Source organism: Triturus cristatus, chromosome 5_1, assembly GCF_964204655.1.
Source record: "Triturus cristatus chromosome 5_1, aTriCri1.1, whole genome shotgun sequence".
Lineage (NCBI taxonomy): Eukaryota > Metazoa > Chordata > Amphibia > Caudata > Salamandridae > Triturus > Triturus cristatus.
The window spans coordinates 175,135,557-175,153,590 of record NC_140587.1 but is presented as its reverse complement, the minus strand read 5'-3'; the positions used below and the strand labels follow the sequence as shown (position 1 = coordinate 175,153,590).

At 48.6% G+C, this 18,034-nt stretch overlaps 1 protein-coding gene across 1 annotated transcript in view; it reads left to right on the top strand.

Annotated features, from left to right (window-relative positions):
- LOC146830582 (proteasome activator complex subunit 2-like) overlaps window positions 1–18,034 on the top strand; it is a 183,631-nt gene that overhangs the window by 20,699 nt on the left and 144,898 nt on the right. The window lies entirely within an intron of this gene.

Here is an 18,034-nt window from a genome sequence, read left to right as displayed (position 1 = left end):
CGAACTCCATTGGACTGACCACAGCTGCGTCCACTATAGCTTCAGAAGAACCACGACCCACCACCACCCGCAACAGGTTCCTCGCCGGAGCTGGAACAAAATCACCACCGAGCAGCTCACCACCTCCTTCAGCCAGAACCCTCCCACCAGCACAACGGACCCCAACGAAGCAGCCAGCAACCTCACACAGTGGCTGACCGCCGACGACCTCGCACCACTGAAGAACCCTCCCAGCAGACCCGGCAGCAAGAAAGCCCCCTGGTTCACCGACGAACTCCAGGACTCCAAGAAGAACTGCCGCACCCTCGAGAAAGCCTGGCGCCACGACCAGACCACAGACAACATGACCGCCCTCAAGCACGCCACCCGCAAGCACCACCAAGAAGACCGCATTCAAAGAAAGACTGGACAACAACACCCACAACAGCAAGGAACTCTTCAGCATCGTCAAAGAGCTCTCCAACCCCAGTGCCGGAAACAACGACATCACTCCCTCACAAGATCTCTGCGACTCACTCGCCTCGTTCTTCCACCGCAAGATCGCCGACATACACAACAGCTTCGGCGCACCAACCACGCACCGAACCAGCGCTCCCCACCACCACCCTCTGCGCCTGGACCCCGGTCAGCACCGAAGACACCACCCGCACGATGAACACCATCCACTCCGGATCTCCAACCGACCTCTGCCCCCACCACGTCTTCAACAAGGCCGACTCCATCATCGCACCCCAACTCCGGGACATCATCAACACCTCCTTCCACACCGCCACCTTCCCGGAGAGCTGGAAGCACGCCGAGCTCAGCGCCCTCCTGAAAAAACCAACAGCGGACCCCACCGACCTCAAAAACTTCCGCCCCATCTCGCTCCTCCCTTTTCCTGCCAAAGTCATCGAGAAGACCGTCAACAGACAGCTCGCTGCCTTCCTCGAGACGAACGGATCCCTCGACCCCTCGCAGTCCGGTTTTCGAGCAAACCACAGCACCGAGACCGCACTGATCGCAGCCACCGATGACATCAGATCCCTGCTCGACAACGGCGAAACAGCGGCCCTCATCCTCCTGGACCTCTCTGCAGCGTTCGACACTGTCTGCCACCGCACCCTAGTACAGCGCCTCAGCAACATCGGGATCCAAGAGAAGGCACTGAAGTGGATCATCTCGTTCCTCGCCGGAAGAACTCAGAGAGTCCACCTCCCCCCGTTCAGATCCGACGCCACCGAAGTCATCTGCGGCGTACCACTATTATCATCGCTCAGCCCCACCCTCTTCAACATCTACATGAGCCCCCTCGCATGCCAACATAACCTCAACATCATCTCCTACGCTGACGACACCCAGCTGATCCTCTCCCTCGCCAACGACCCCGCCACCGCCAGAACCAGCCTCCAGGAAGGGATGAAAGACGTCTCCGAATGGATGAAGAACAGCCGCCTAAAACTGAACTCAGACAAGACGGAAGTCCACATCCTGGGATCATCACCCTCTGCCTGGGACGACTCCTGGTGGCCCCCTGCCCTGGGCACCACTCCCGAGCCAACGGACCACGCACGCAACCTGGGCTTCATCCTGGACTCCTCCCTCTCGATGACCAGACAAGTCAACGCCGTCTCATCATCATGCTTCAACACCCTGCGCATGCTCCGCAAGATCTTCCGATGGATCCCCACCGAAACCAGGAGGACGGTGACCCAGGCACCCGTCACCAGCCGACTGGACTACGGGAACACCCTCTATGCCGGATCCACAGCCAACTTCTTTGAGCATGGGTAAAGTAGATGCTGACCTTTGTGTGGTGTCGAAAGTGTCCAACAAGAAATCCTCCTCGACGGGGTTTGTGTGTAGGTCGACCACGTGGTACTGGGCAGCTGTGTGTATGAGCTGATTAAAGCCCATGGTGTCCTCTGGCGGGGAAGGCCTAGAGGGGTAGATGTCATCTTGCGGGAGATTAGGGACATCAATCATAGCATTTGTATAACGCGCTACTCACCCAGAGGGTCTCAAGGCGCTGGGGGAGAGGGGTCTGCTACTGCTCGAAGAGCCAGGTCTTGAGTTGCTTCCTGAAGGAGATATGGTCCTGGGTCAGCCGAAGGTGGATGGGGAGGGAGTTCCATGTCTTGGCTGCCAGGTAGGAGAAGGATCTTCCTCCGGCGGTGGCTCTGCGGATGCGTGGTACGGCGGCGAGGGCGAGGCTGGTCGATCGTAGCTAGCGGGTGGGCGTGTAGAAGGTCAGGCGGTTGTTGAGGTAGTCGGGGCCAATGTTGTGGAGAGCTTTGTGTGCGTGGGTGAGGAGTCTGAATGTGATCCTCTTGCTGACGGGAAGCCAGTGCAGGTCTCTCAGGTGGGCGGAGATGTGGCTGTGTCGGGGGATGTCCAGGACGAGTCGTGCGGATGCGTTCTGTATGCGCTGGAGTCTTTTCTGAAGTTTGTCAGTGGTCCCTGCGTAGAGAGCGTTCCCGTAGTCCAGTCGGCTGGTGACGAGGGTCTGGGTGACCGTTTTCCTGGTTCCAGTGGGGAAGATCTTTCGGAGCATGCGGAGGGTGTTGAAGCAGGAATAGGTGACGGCGTTAACTTGCCTGGTCATCGTGAGGGGGGGAGTCGAGGATGAACCCCAGGTTGCATGCGTGGTCCGTGGGCTTGGGGTGGGTGCCCAGAGCCGGGGGCCACCGGGAGTGGTCCCAGGCGTCGATGGATGGGCCGAGGATGAGGACTTCCGTCTTGTCTGAGTTCAGTTTCAGCCGGCTGAGCTTCATCCATTCTGCGACGTCTTTCATACCTTCCTGGAAGCTGGCCTTGGCGGTGGCGGGGTCGTTGGTGAGGGAGAGGATCAGTTGGGTATCGTCGGCGTAGGAGATGATGTTGAGGTTGTGCTTGCGTGCAATGGCTGCGAGGGGGCTCATGTAGACATTGAAGAGGGTGGGGCTGAGCGAGGAGCCTTGGGGTACGCCGCAGATGATCTTGGTGGCTGCTGCGCGGAAGGGCGGAAGACGGACTCTTTGGGTTCTGTCGGAGAGGAAGGAGGTGATCCATTCCAGGGCCTTTCCTTGGATTCCGGCGTGGTGGAGACGGGTTGTCAGGGTGCGGTGGCAGACCGTGTCGAAAGCAGCAGAAAGGTCGAGGAGGATGAGGGCGCCGGTTTCCCCGTTGTCCAGCAGGGTCCTGATGTCGTCGGTGGCTGCGATGAGGGCGGTCTCGGTGCTGTGGTTCGCTCGGAATCCGGACTGCGATGGGTTGAGGGAGCCGTTCGTCTCGAGGAAGGCGGTCAGCTGCTTGTTGACAGTTTTCTCGATGACTTTAGCGGGGAAGGGGAGGAGAGAGATGGGGCGGAAGTTCTTGAGGTCAGTGGGGTCTGCGGTGGGTTTCTTCAGGAGGGCGTTGATCTCCGCGTGCTTCCAGCTCTCCGGGAAGGTGGCGGATGTAAAGGAGTTGTTAATGATGTCCCAGAGTTGGGGTGCGATGATGGAGTTCGCTTTGTTGAAGATGTGGTGTGGGCAGGGGTCGGCTGGGGAGCCTGAGTGGATGGTGTTCATGGTGTGGGTGGTGTCTTCCGTGCTGATGGGGGTCCAGGTGCGGAGGGTGGTGGTGGGGGGCGCTGGTTCGGTGGTTGGGTCTGTGGTCTGAGCGCCGAAGCTGTCGTGTATATCGGCGATCTTGCGGTGGAAGAACGTGGCGAGGGAGTTGCAGAGGTCTTGTGATGCCGTTGTTGCTGGCGTTGGGGTTGGAGAGCTCTTTCACGATGCTGAAGAGTTCCTTGCTGTTGTGGCCGTTGTTGTCCAGCCGTTCTTTGAAGGATGACCTTTTGGTGGTGCGGATCAGCTGGTGGTGTTCGCAGATGGCGTTCTTGAGGGAAGTCATGTTTTCCGCTGATTGGTCGTGGCGCCAGGCTTTCTCGAGGGCACGGCAGGATTTCTTGGAGTCTTTGAGATCATTGGTGAACCAAGAGGCTTTTTTGCTGTCAGGGTTGTTAGGGGGGGTTCTTCAGTGGTGCGAGGGCATCAGCGCAGTCAGTGTTCCATTGTGTGAGGTTAAGAGCTGCTTCGCTGGGGTCCGTAGTGTTGGTGGGTGGGTTTTGGTTCAGGGAGGTGGTGAGTTGGTCGGTGGTGATCTTACTCCAGCATCTTCGGGGGGCTTGTTGCAGGCGGTGGTGGGTCGTTGTTTTCCTGAAACTGAAATGGACGCAGCTGTGATCGGTCCAGTGAAGTTCGGTGGCATGGTTGAAGGAGACGTGGTTGCTGGAGGAGAAGACTGGGTCGAGCGTGTGGCCGGCTCGGTGGGTGGGGGTGTTGACCAGTTGCTTGAGTCCGAGGTTGGCGAGGTTATCTAGCAGGGAGGTGGTGTTGTTGTCCTTGTAGTTCTCCAGGTGGAAGTTGAGGTCCCCTAGGAGGATGTAGTCGGAGGAGGCGAGAGCGAGCGGGCTGATGAAGTCTGCGATGGCTTCGCTGAAGTGGGTGCGTGGTCCCGGGGGTCTGTAGATGAGGGCACCTCTGAGGGTGGTCTTGGGGTCGATGTGTATCTTTAAGTGAAGGTGCTCGGCGGTGGTGATGGCGTCGTTGTTGTCGGTCGTGATGCGGATGGTGGTTCTGTGGACAATGGCGATGCCCCTGTAAGATCTCGCACAACGGTTTATGGTCAGACCTGACTTCAAACTCACCACCCCAAAGGAAATTCTTTAATTTTCTTATAGACCAATAAACAGCAAGTGCTTCTCTCTCAATCACGGAGTAGCGCAGCTCCGCGCCTCAAACTCCTTTACAAGAAGAGAATCACTTGTTCCTGAGAACGCCCTTCTTGTAGTAAAACAGCTCCCAACCCCTTTAAACTTGCGTCCGTGAATAAAATAGATTTCTTTTCCGGATCAAAACTGCATAGTTTAGGAGCATTTTTCAATTTCTCTTTGATTGCATAGAACTCTTTTTCACAGTTGTTATCCCAATGAAATTCAGAAACTTTGCGGAGCAACGCTCTCATGTGAACACATAAGGATGCAAATCCACTTACAAATTTACTATAATATTCGGCCATACCGAGGAAGCTCATAAGTTCTTCTTTATTCTTTGGGGAGGCTAGATTTTGTATAGCAGTAATTAAACTTTCTTTTGGTAAGACACCACCCTCAGATATAGTGTGTCCTAAATATTCAATGGAGTTTCTTCTAAATTTACATTTCTCAATCTTTACTGTCAGATTGAACTCTTTTAACCTGTTAGACACCATGTACAGTCTATCATCATGCTCCTTAGAATCACCTCCCAAGATCAATATATCATTTGGTAAACCCTAACGCCCGTAAGGCCTTTCAAAACCTTTTCCAGCGCTCTTTGGAAGACTGAGGCTGCTGACACAAGGCCAAAAGGGAGTCTTGAAAAACGAAATGTGCCAAAAGGAGTGACAAATGCCGTTAAATCTTTCGAAACCTCATCTAATCTAATTTGATAAGCCGACCTTGGGTCAATGGTGCTGAACACCTTTGCCCCCTTTAACAGCATTAACATGTCGTTAATCTTAGGCAGCGGATAACTGTCAACAACAACACTCCTGTTTAATTCGCAAAGGTCCACACACAAACGAAGAGATCCATCCCCCTTCTTTGCGGCGACCACTGGAGCAACCCATTGTGTAGCTTCTACATCTTCAATCACTTCTTCAGATTTTAAGCGTTCCAGTTCTATTTTGACCATTTCTCTTACTGCAATTGGTACATTCCTAACTTTGCAACAAATAGGTTTTGCATTCTCAACCATACGAATGTGATGAAGATACCCTTTGAGGCACCCTAACTTATCTGAGAACACATTTGGGAATTTTGTTTTCAAACTCTCACAAAATCCTTTATCTACAGTATTCTGACTAACTGAGACTAAATTGGAATTGTAATCTTTTTTAAGTATGATGGGGGGTGAAGAATTTGGGTCCAACAATAGATCCCTCTGGTGGAACCAGCTCAAAATGCTGTCTCCTTTTTGTGAAATATAAATTTTAGCGCTTGTTAATCTGTTTTTATAGTCAATTAAACCCCAGAAATAGCCAAACAATTTAATGGGTTCCCCTCCGTATGCAAACGGTTTTATGTCAGGGCGAAAGACTTTTACCTTTCCACAAACTTCTTTGGTAAAGAAATCTTTTGAGATAATGCTAATCTTTGCACCCGAGTCAAAAAGAACTTTAGTGGGTCTTCCTTCCACTACAATTTCATCTACAGGAAATTTTTTCCCTTCCTCACTCTGCACGGCTTGAACCTGTATTCGGCCACAGTCTACCTCATCTTGACATTCATAAGTATCATCCACATCATAGTAAACTTCACTTATTTTGCCTCTGTAGTTTCTTCCTTTGCACATGACAGAGAAATGACCCTTCTTTTTGCATTTACTGCACGTGACCTTCCACCCTGGTCATTGTCTGTCATTTGCAAAGTGTTCTGTTTTTCCACAACGGAAACACTTCACACTTGAGGAATCAAATTTCTTTCCTATTTCTTATGAACTGTCAATCTTCTCATTACCCTTGTTACCTGTTGTCGCTCTAGGTTTAGTGGCAACAGCTTGAATGGAATTTTTCTCTTTGCTTTCATTATTTTTCTTTATAACATCAACACATTTTAGTGAGTGTTCTATTCTTTTTGCAATTACAATTACGTCTTCCAAGGTTGGCTCATCTTTTTGCCACAATTCTTCCCTAACGCGTTCAATGCTGCAACCCAGCATGAACTGATCTCTTATTCTCTCATCAAGAGTTCCCTCAAATTTACATGACGAAGCCGATTTCCTAAGAGATGCAACATAATTCTCTATACTCTCGTCTTCTAATTGATTTCTCCTCCCAAAATGGTATCTCTCTAGAATGGTATTGACTTTGGGCAAGTAATGTTTGTCAAGCTTAGCAAAGCAAATTTCGTATTCGTTAAGGCTGCGATCATGAAGTTCAGGAAGGTGATCAAAAACTTCCTGTCCTTCGGATCCCAAACAATGTAAGAGTAGTGCGGTTTTCCTCTCTGCACTTAGGGATGAGCCGCACACTCTTGCATACCTTTCGCCATTTGTGCCATTTAATGGGGGGGATCACCTGGTGTTGTAAAAAAAAAACGGGGGTGCAGTGACGTTCTGCATTGTTTTCCCCGTCCCTGAAATACTACCTTTAAAGATTTATTTATTTTTTTAAATTAGAAAACTATTACTTTTTTTTGTTGAAAACTACAACTTCAGTTAGTTAATTAAAACAATTATCCATAGGAAAGTAAAGAAAACCAGAGGGAAAAAAAATTAATCCATTTTTTTTTTTAATTTGTGACACACGAGTGTGTTTATCACTGTTGTAGAGTCAAAGTTTGAAGAAAGTGTGTGTATCACTGTTATGATACACTTCAAATTTACCTTTGACCTGTTGAAATGAATAAATAACTGGAATGAGGAAACAAAATGATAAATACAGGGTTTTGTCTCCTTAATGTAAGCGCTGAGTGCTGGAGGCGGTCATATTCCTTTTCGTGTTTGCATTCTCCTCGTTTTCGCCGGCGCGTTTAACGCGGAGAAGAGAGTTGTGTATCGTTGCTTAGCAACCATGCGTCACGTGCAGGGACGTCGGTGCGTCTATACGCGCTTGTCGTAGGAGAGTTCCGTGTGAAGACGCAGGCTGTCGGGGTGACGGAGTGTTGAAGGCTGTGTTCCAGGGAAGGAACAGAACTCGCGGGGCACTGAACACCGCTGGACTCGAACACTCGTCCACGAGGTGAGTGCGTGCAGTACTTTTTCAAATATAAACTTTTCCGCCCTATTTTCCTGAGCATACGCTGACGCGGCGAAATTTCCCAGAGCTAAATCAGCAGATGCACAGTTTAGAGGAAGTCAGTGGTGGGGGCACAACACGCCAACAGACACTTGCACAGTTTAGAGGGAGTCGGCGGTGGGGGCGCTCACTGTCCCAAAAGTGCCGCGCCTCGTCGAGGAGAAGGAAAGTTCCAATCAGCAGTAGGCAGTACCTTTTCCAGGCACAGATGCCAATTCTGAGTAACAACGCTGTTTCCTTTCACCCAAGCAAAACGTCGGTGCTAAAGGCAAAGTCCAAACAGGCAACGCTGTGTACTTCAAATAAAAAAAAATATATCAATCCACAAAGGGGTACAGGCGGAACAATCCAGAGAGGCACCTGTGTAGCAGATAACACGCCTATTATAATACACAATAAAACGAAGTAGATGAAGAGACGTGAAGAATAGGTTTCACCAGCAGTTTCTCAGCTTTGATGAAGAAGAAATGTTGAGATCTTTCCATTAGTAGAAATAATCCTTTAAGGTGTAGAAATCGATGCCTTCAGGTGTATCCCATCCTCAGTCGCCAAATGTAAGAAGGACACCAAACAGGAAGGCTGTAGCTGATAGGTTTATTCCATAGAAAGATCCCATCCACATAAACAGGTCTTGTAGGGATGAAAGCTAGGCAGCAACTGTCCTCTAGTCATTACATCATAAGACTCATCCAGATGATAACATTCTACAATGCCTAGCAACAGAAGTGACATCTCAAGATGCCACAGCCCCCTCCGGCTTGGTTGATGCGGTCCCTCCGGATGATCTTGTAGCCGTCCGGGATGGCTATGGCAATGGCGATGTCAGGGGCTGAGGAGGCGTACATCCAGGTTTCCGTGAGGAAGGCGACGTCCGGCGCTGTGGAGTCAAGGAGGTCCCAGAGTTCGGCGGCGTGTTTGTGGACGGAGCGGGTGTTGAGCAGGATGCATTCGAGGTGGTCGTGGTTGTTGCCGGTACTGGCGGGCGTGGTACTGAACCGGAGGCAGGTGAACTTGCAGATGCGGCAGGTGAATGCTCCGTGGGTGCGTTTCGGTGTGGCTTGGTAGCAGGCTGCCTGTCGGCCGGTGTTGAGTGTGTGGAGGGTGGTGGCGTCGTATCTCCGTCGGGTGGGCCGGCTCCGGCGGGGGCCAGGGTTTCTGGCGCTGGGCGCGGTCCCGGTGTGGACGGGCGTAGACGGGCTTGCCTTTGGCGCGCCATCGGCGCGTACGCGCGGTCCCTGCCATATATGGCGAAGTGGGAGGGAGGAGCTGCTGGGAGGTGGGAGCAGGGCGGCGAATGGGTTAGCGGGATCGGGAATATCAGGAAAGGGGGCGGGGCCGCAGGAGAGCCGCGGGGGAGACTAGAGCGGGAAAAGCAAGTCACGGGGTAGCGGCGGCGAGGGGGCGAGCCTCGAGGACAGAGGCAGAACAACGAAGCAAGACAGCACCAGCAGTGACCAGGGCACACTGGGGCCGTGCGGTGAGTGGAGTGACCGGCCCTGCTGACGAAAATGTGTGGATGGAGCCGATGCCCATGCGCACTATGATCCAAGGGAGGAGTCGCCTACCTCGTGACTTCTAAAGACTTTCCAGGACAAAAACAAGTGCAAACATCCGGGCCCAACACCAGATGGCGATCTATACTAAGTGTGTGGATCTGCAGCTCTACATGCCAAGAACAGATGTATACTGGTAAGTAGCATTTGCCTTTCTTTAGTTTTTGTTTATTGCATTTCAATTAAACGCACATAACAAACCAGTTCACATCGATTGCCCACTGATATTGATACATTCGCAGATGACGTACCATATAATGATACACATTTCACATAAACCACTATTTCATTTCACTTTTTACCACAGATTTTGTTCAGCCAGGGTTCACTCCAGAAGTGCCAGGAGGTACGCTGTCATTGATGACCAGAAGTCTCTCGGTCTGGAGACCCACGGCAATTCCTCCGCATATGTTTTCAGTTGGTCCCTGCAATATGCTGTTTCCTTATACCATCCCTCTATCTTAAGATATGCTTGTTGACCCTAGTGTTTTGCAATCCCTGTTTTAGCCAGTAGCAGACTAATAGCCACAAGCTTACGACCAGCCGGTTTCATTGGGCGTACATTGAACTGTTTCAGACACCACCTCGGTAAGGATGCATGTAACCTGCTCTCAGTAGTGGAGTATCCGGGTGCAGCTCCATGCTAAGGGTAAGAAATCAGTCCCTGGGGAGCCACATCTGCTACAATTATCATCCTCCCTGAGGCCATACCTCCGAAGTCTGAGTGGCGTGTAGTACTTCTGATGGAGGAACCTAAAGTGAATCATGTGCAAATTCCCATTAGAGGTGAACTTCCCGGTTTGTGCACAGCAGAACGTCCGTTCTGTTAGTGGGAGGGGTGTATTGAGGACAACATTCCATTTGTCCCTCATGGAGTTACTGGACAGAGCGCTGTCCAGGTGTGATGTGTTTTTATAGCTTGGTGATTAGTTTCTGCCTAGTTGGCGTGGTCAGAAGTAGTTGGAGAGCTGACCATGCCGGGGTCTCCTCCGGGAATTGTGGGTACAGCCCACGCATGGATGCGCGCAGCCGCAGGTACGTAAAATGAAGTAAAGCAGAGCCATATCCTCTTTGGACCACTGCTGTTCATTCAATAAACTTCCCATCTGGGAACCAGGACCCCCTTCTCCCCGCCCCCCCTTCCCCCCCATTGTCTGCAACTTGGTTCTGCTATGACTGACATTGCTGGGTGGTGAACTAACGGTAATTCTGTTTAACAAAATAGGGAGTGAAGAGGTAGTGTCCAAAACGGACACTGGAGGTGGATTTGTCCTCCTCTTGCAGTGTATTCTAAACAATGGGATCCACCATCAGGTGGTACAAAAAGGAACGTTACAAATTACAGTTCATGTGCATTACCTACAATGGTGGGAAGCACATAGTGTTTCTTAAATACCCCTCACAAACCAAAAGGGCTCTTGGTGTCGTGCTTCATCATGTGGGTCATCCGCCCCGCTGCGGGACGGGGCGTGCTACGACCTACGGATACGTGGGAGCACTGATGTCACAACTATGTGTTGTGTAGGAATGAGTGAGTGAAAAGGGTCAGGGGTGAGTGAAAAGGGAGTTAAAAAATACCTAGCTCTTGTTGATTAGAACATTTTTATATTCCATTGAGTCTGTATTAATAAAAAGGTGGGTCGGAGGTATGTTGCTTCAATGTGCAAAAACTCCTTTGTGTGTCTACATGTTTCGAAACTTGCTGCTTCTTCTTCAGGACAAGTTTCTGATCCCTTCCGCTCTCACATAACTATGTTGAAAATGTCAATATTTTATAGTAGGTATGCAATGCATGCCAGGTGAATGGATGTTGACCTGTTACAAAGTGGTGCATGTTATTCCGCTAAGTTCTAAGCGTGGGGTATTCTACTGGTGTCGTGCCCTGTAAATAAATCGGTAATACAAGACAAACACACATACAACGTTAATCACACACTCTGAATGGAAAGTTCCAGGAATCTGTGAGGTATTAAAAGCCGTTAAATGTGTAAAGGCACAGTTGTTATGATCAGGAAGACTGGAGGAAAAAGTGAATAAAAAGTTTAAAAGCATACTTGTATTTTGATAAAGCAATGCCCCACGAGACTTAGACGGGGGAGCCTGTAATCGCACTCTGTTAGTGGAAAAAAGATGCGGTCAGAGGTAGTAATATGCATCTTTTGGCTCCATTCCCACTTTTTCATATTCCCTAATACAATAATTTCTTTCGCATCGACCGCGAGTAATTGAGCAGTCTAGTCAAAATGCACACGACCCGAAACAGTCACCTGTTTTCATTCACTTCGGGGTTGGCGTAAGCCGTGCATACATGGCGTCCTACCCCCTCCCGCATTTGGCAGCAAAAGAACTAATTGGATACACTATTTATAGAAGCTCCCTCGCGGTCTCAGTCTATCGACGGAGCCGCGAGTAGGGGAATTTCGATTGAGACAGCATCCTGGATCGTGTAAGTACGGCACAGCTGGTACAGAGATGTCAGTGTTTTTTTTTTTACCTATTGACCACCATAATCTGACCGCATCTTTTTTCCACTTACAGAGTGCGATTACAGGCATTTTTGCCCCCGTCTAAGGCTCATGGGGCATTGCTTTATCAAAAAACAATTATGCTTTTGTACTTTTTATTCATTCAACATCCATTCACCTGGCATGCATCGCATACCAATGTTTTTAATTACTGTGTTTCTCTTATAGATTGCCATTTAGGAAATTCCTTGGGTATTGTCTATTGATTAAGACAAGTCTGTCTTTTATTCACGTAGAATTGACTACCTATTACTCTAAAATGTGGTCATTCTCAACATATTTATGTGAGAGCAGCAGGGATCAGAAACGTGTCCTGAAGAAGCAGCAGCAAGCTTCGAAACATGTTGACGCACAGGAGTTTTTGCACATTGAAGCAACATATCTCCGACCCACCTTTTTAATAATACCGGCTGAATGGAATATTAAAATTTTCCAATCCACAAGAGCTAGGTATTTTTTAACTCACTTTTCACTCACCCCTGATCCTTTTCTCTCACTCATTCCTACAACACACATAGTTGTGACATAAGTGCTCCCACGTATCCGTAGGTCGTAGCACGCCCCGTAGCGGGGCTGGAAGATCCCCATGACGAAGCGTGACACCAAGAGCCCTTTTGGTGTGTGAGGGGTATTTAAGAAACTCTATGTGCTTCCCACCATTGTAGGCAATACACATGACCTATAATTTGTAACGTTCCTTTTTGTACCCCCTGATGGTGGATCCCATTGTTAAGAATACAGAACTAACGGTAATGCCATTGCATGCAGCAGAGTTCAGTGTGCTCTGTGTCCCAACTGTTGCCATGCCTTAGTAGTGCAATGAATAGTGCTGATTTCCATGGATCTATTAGTCTTTATAGCGTGCGGAATCAAGGCTGGAACTGGGTGTGCAGCATCATGTTCGATTGCTAGGTGTGGTGTAAAGTCAGGGGGAGAGACCGAATAGTGTGCGTACTGAGCTTGAGTGCATTAGTAGTATAGTCACATATCCAGGGCTGCAAATCCACCCTGCTCGAACGGGAGAGTTGGTATCCTCCATGCTTCCATGGTTGCTTGCCTGCCCTGATCAAGGTTATTAAGAGGGAATTAAGCGATTTAAAGAACCCCTGTGTAAGGGTAATTGGAACTGTATTGAATAGATAGAGACATTTTGGCAAGATTATCATTTTCGTGATGGCAATTCTATAAGCAAGGGAGAGTGGCAGGTGTGACCATCTGTGTACCTTTTTTTCTAATTGGGAAAGCGTTCTACCTTAGTTATATCGAACCACCACTTCAGTGTCCCTATGAATCCAAATCCCCCTGATATTTTACTGGATCACTGTGCCACACCAGGGGGAACTCCAGCTCGCAGGGTGTTGTGCAGGTAGTGAGGGGCACCAAAAAAAGGTTTCTCCCAGTTTATGCTGAGGCCCGACAACCGCTCAAAACAGATATATTCCAGAATGATCGTGTCCAGGTAAAGATCTGGTTCCTGAACATAAACGACCATATCGTCTGTGTACATCGAGATCGCTAGTGGTCAGAGTTTAAAACGTAGTACGGCTGTCGCATGTTGCGGACGTATAATGTTCTTGCGATGGAGGATCAGCGACAGTGGGCAGCCTTGTCTCATACCTCTGTGTATGGGTATTGCCCCAAATGTAATCCCATTTATCCTGGGTCGAGCCGCAGCAGCGCTATATAATAAGGGGACCCAGTGGAGGAAGGCAGGGGGCACCCCCATCCGGAGTAACATAGTGAACATGTAGGACAATTCAACTGAATCTAATGCTTTTGCGGCGTCTAGCAAGACTGCCGTGGCTTTCAAAGAGGTGTCAAGCTGTTGGAATAGCTCAAAGATAGTTCGTTGATTCTGCTTTGTTGAGCGAGTAGGGATGAAGCTGGACTGATCTGGTAGGATCATGTTGATGAGCAGTGGTTGCAGTCTGGTAGCTTATATTTTGGCCGGTATTTTCGTATCTGTGTTAACGATAGCGGCCGATGTGAGGAGCATTTGTTCGGGGGCTTGTCGGGCTTTAGAATGGTTATCAAAGGGGCCTCCCTACGTGACGGGGGAGCACTTGCTTGTCGGATGCTTCTTCAAACATCCTAAGCAAGTTCGGGGCCACGAGTTCTGCGTATTCCATATAGAATTCGCCTGACAAGCCATCTAAGCCCGGGGCTTCATTGTTGGGCAGTATACTTATTACTTCCTCAATTTCCTCTACTGTGACTGGTTGTGTCAAGTATTCTCTTTGGCCCTTTGATAGCCACACCAGATCGATATTTTCCAGATAGCCTGATATCTCGGCCTCTACCGCTCCTTCGTGAGAGCCGTAAATTTGGGCTTAAAAAGCAGAGAATTTCGCACCAGTAGCGGGGGGGTGTCCTAGCAAGGTGTACCATTGGGCCCATCTATCTTGGTCACATGTGACTGCTCCCACGGAGCTATCAACAACATGGCCAAATGACGCCTCGGTCTGCCAGCTCCATCATACGCACGTGCCACGTGCCTACAGGACAGATGGCGCGATTTCTGCTCTCTCATAGTCACGTACTCAGAGATTTGCTCCCTTATGAGTGCCAGGGTGCTTGCCTTGGGGACGCCCTCATACTCCTGCTTCTGCAAGTTGTTCTCCAGTTTCTTTAACTGAGTGCTGATGTCCCTTAAAACCCCTGTTTGCGTACCCATGCATGCCTTCCTGAATGGTGGCTTTGAATGCCTCCCAAAGGACCCCAGCGCAATCCACCAAATCTTTATTTATGGCTAAGTATTCCACTATAGCTTTCCTCACGGCTCCCTGAAAATTGGGTATAAGAGCTCAGTTGGGTGTAGGCGCCACTGGAACTGTCGAAGTGCATGCGTTGGGATAGACCGCGCTATTAGCAACTGTGCGTGATCAGATAGTGTTTTGTGGCAGGTGGTGTATATTTTGCATCCAAGTGTTAAACCCGCTTGTCCCAAACCAGTAATCTAAGCGGGACCAGGAAACATGGACTGATGAGATATAGGTACTCTCCCTCTCACTCGTCAGAGTCTCCAAATGTCAATAAGGCCAAAGTCCTCCATTTCATTACGCATCAGCTGCGCCAACTGTTTTCCTCTCAATTCCCTCTAGCTGATCTGTCCATGTTAGGGTCCAAGTATAGGTTCATGTCCCCGCACCATATTGTCGCCAAACGTGCGCATAGAACTCTGGGTCGTCCACATTGGGACCATAGGTATTCTAGATGGTCAACGTTGTGCCATGTATTGTGCCCTGTGCGATCACATACCGGCCGTATTTGTCGATCTCCGAGTATGTTTTCTCAAATGGGATCCCTTTTTTGATCAATAGCATGACCTCCCTTGCATAGTTAGAAGAAGTAGTAGCCACCTAGTATCCCGCCCACCTGGCTCCCACCATCTCTATAGCCCTGCCCCTAAGGTGCGACTCCTGCAACAGCGCTATGTGCATCTTATGCCTATCCAGATAGGTTAGCACTTGTCTAATCTTTTTGGGATTATTGAGCCCCAGTACGTTCCATGTTATAAGTAATGGTTCAGATCGTGGTGGTTTAAACGTCTACTTTATCTGCACGTGTGTGTGTGTGTCCATTCTGGGCATGTCATCACATCTGGCACTATCCGTGATTATACATGTGTAGGCATATAATACGAAACAAACAAACCTCCCACCCCCCTCTCACTTCAGCAACCCAACCTTGCTAAAGGCATCTTCCCTAGGTAACTGAACTTCTCCGATGCAGTTTATTAAGAGTCTATACCATAATTGAGACATGTCCCATGTGGAGTGGGGATCACCTAAGGGGGTGGGGGTGCGGCAGCTAGTCACCCAGTTAACCTCCTGGTGGACGGAGGCAACCAGGGAGCTGATTCACCGCTATTTGGGCATGAAACCAACAGACAAGTAGTCTGGGCGGATACACCATGTGCACGGTCCATGGTGGTTCACCTACCTCAGTGCCCTCACTAGGGTCTCTTACTTCATCGCAGCAGCGCCACGCCTGTTCAAAATAGTACTTACTAATTGTTCGGACCCAGCCCGGGTGGCCCCTATTCCAGCAGGGTCTTGTAGTCAGTACAACCATCTCTATTCTCATCAGCCAACTGGAGCCACCCAGTCGTGGGGCCACCTCCTGGGGAGTACTGTCACGGCCCGCTTATTTCTCCTGGTCGGGCCGTCGTGGGCCCGTGATCTGCTTCACATATTCCATTGCTAGTTTAAGAGTGGTGCATATCTTTTGTGTTCCCTTGTAGACGATCCTGAGTTTGGCTGGAAATAGCATAGCATACTTGATGCCCTCCTTTTGCAATTTCTTTTTTACTTGAAGGTATTCCCTGTGAGCGGCCTGCACTGACGCTGTAAAATCACGAAAAAAAAGGAGAGGGTGCATCTCTGAGTGTTCGGCCATTCGCATGATATTCTGGAAGGGAAACAGCCAGATCTTTCATAATTTGTTGTGCTGTTTTAGGCGCAACTTAAATGTTCAGTAGTAGTTTAACTTAATACCATCTGAAGTATATATGTAAATAGCAAGGAGTGATAGGGGAAAAACCTTCCACCATGTGACGGGAGCAATCAAGTGTAACATATGAAGGCAGAAGCATTGGCATGCATATTATTATATACTTATTATTCTTTATTTGGAGGTTACATTTCGCAATGGCAGTTTATCAAACATCACATATGTCATTGTGCCAATAACTCATCCTGACATTTTAAATACGATCAATATCTTGACATTCAGGTTCACAAATTCTCTGTTCATTGTGGGCTCCTCTTTAGTAGTCTTGGTTATTCAAAGAATTGCCATTCGTATGCAGAAACACTTAAATGTTTGATTAGACTGCTTCTCTTGCAAGAATGAGTTGGTGACAAACTGCCTGATTTTTATACTGGCGGAGAGGGTTCTCCATCGCAACAAAGTTCCCTCCCCACCAATATAGAAGTTCACCCGCCAAATTTAATTGCTGGTGGACCATAAGTTTTGCCACGGCTGAAACTGCTCCATCTCCACTATTGCCAAACGTCTCCGAGTAATGGCTGTTCGAGAAATGGCTATATGTCCGCCCACCCAATCATAAGTGGACATGTAGTAACTTTTTTTATTAGTCTGTGACCGCTAGGCAAATCCTGGCAGTGAGGGACAGTAAAAAGCAAGTAATGACTCCCATGTCGAAGGGAGCATTACTTTTTGTATTTTCAAATAGAAAATCACGTTTCTGGATTTTCTTTTTGAAAATAAAAAAAGAAAACTGTTTGGTACAGGGCTGTGTCATGATGACACAGCCTTGCACCAAACAGCGATATGCATTCAGCAGTTCTGTCCATGCATTCTAAAGGACCACCTGCTTGGCTGTCATTTCTAAATTTGATGGTTGGCCCCTCCACCATGGGGAGAGAGTAATTCCGCATTTAAATCTGACCCAAAGACTTTCTGATCACTTTACTCACAGTCCTACAAAGATTATTTACTATTATGAAGTTAATTTAAAATGATGCTGTTTGTTTTTTGTAGTCCAGATAAAGGTCTGCCCTCCAAATTTAAAAGCAGGCTTCAAGCTTTTCTTTTTGAAAATAGAAAACAGTTTTCGGCACATCACCATCATCTTGACAGAGCCCTGCACCAAACTGTAGATGCCATTGACAGGAACCTCCTTGACAGCAATTCCTGCTAACGCTGTCAAAATGACTGCCAGCTTGGCTGTCCTTTCTAGATTAGGCGGGCGACACCTCCGTAATGGCAACTGAGTAATTTACTCCATCTCCCTGGTGGAGAAACTGGCCGCCTGCCTATATATAAATTAGCCTCCCAGTATAGTGATACAGAATCTCTTGCCAGTCAGTACAAATAATAAAAAGCATTGGCAATACCAACTGGTATGGCTTAAGTAAGTCAGCGGTGTTTATTCTTTTTGAAATCGTGAAGCTTGTAGTAAAAGTTTCAAAGTAATAAAGAGTAAAAAAAGACCGGCATCTAAAAGTGATGTGTGTGTGTGTGTGTATATATGTATTTATGTGAAACAGTGGAAAATGACCACTGCAAAAATGAACTAAAACAAATTATGAAATTAAAGTAGCTATTAGCCCTCCAGCCCCAGTAGTGAAGTGGACGACATTTTAGGTAGCTGTGCACATGTACACAAGCAAAATGCCATTAGTGAAAAGATCCAATGGCTGAAGTGAA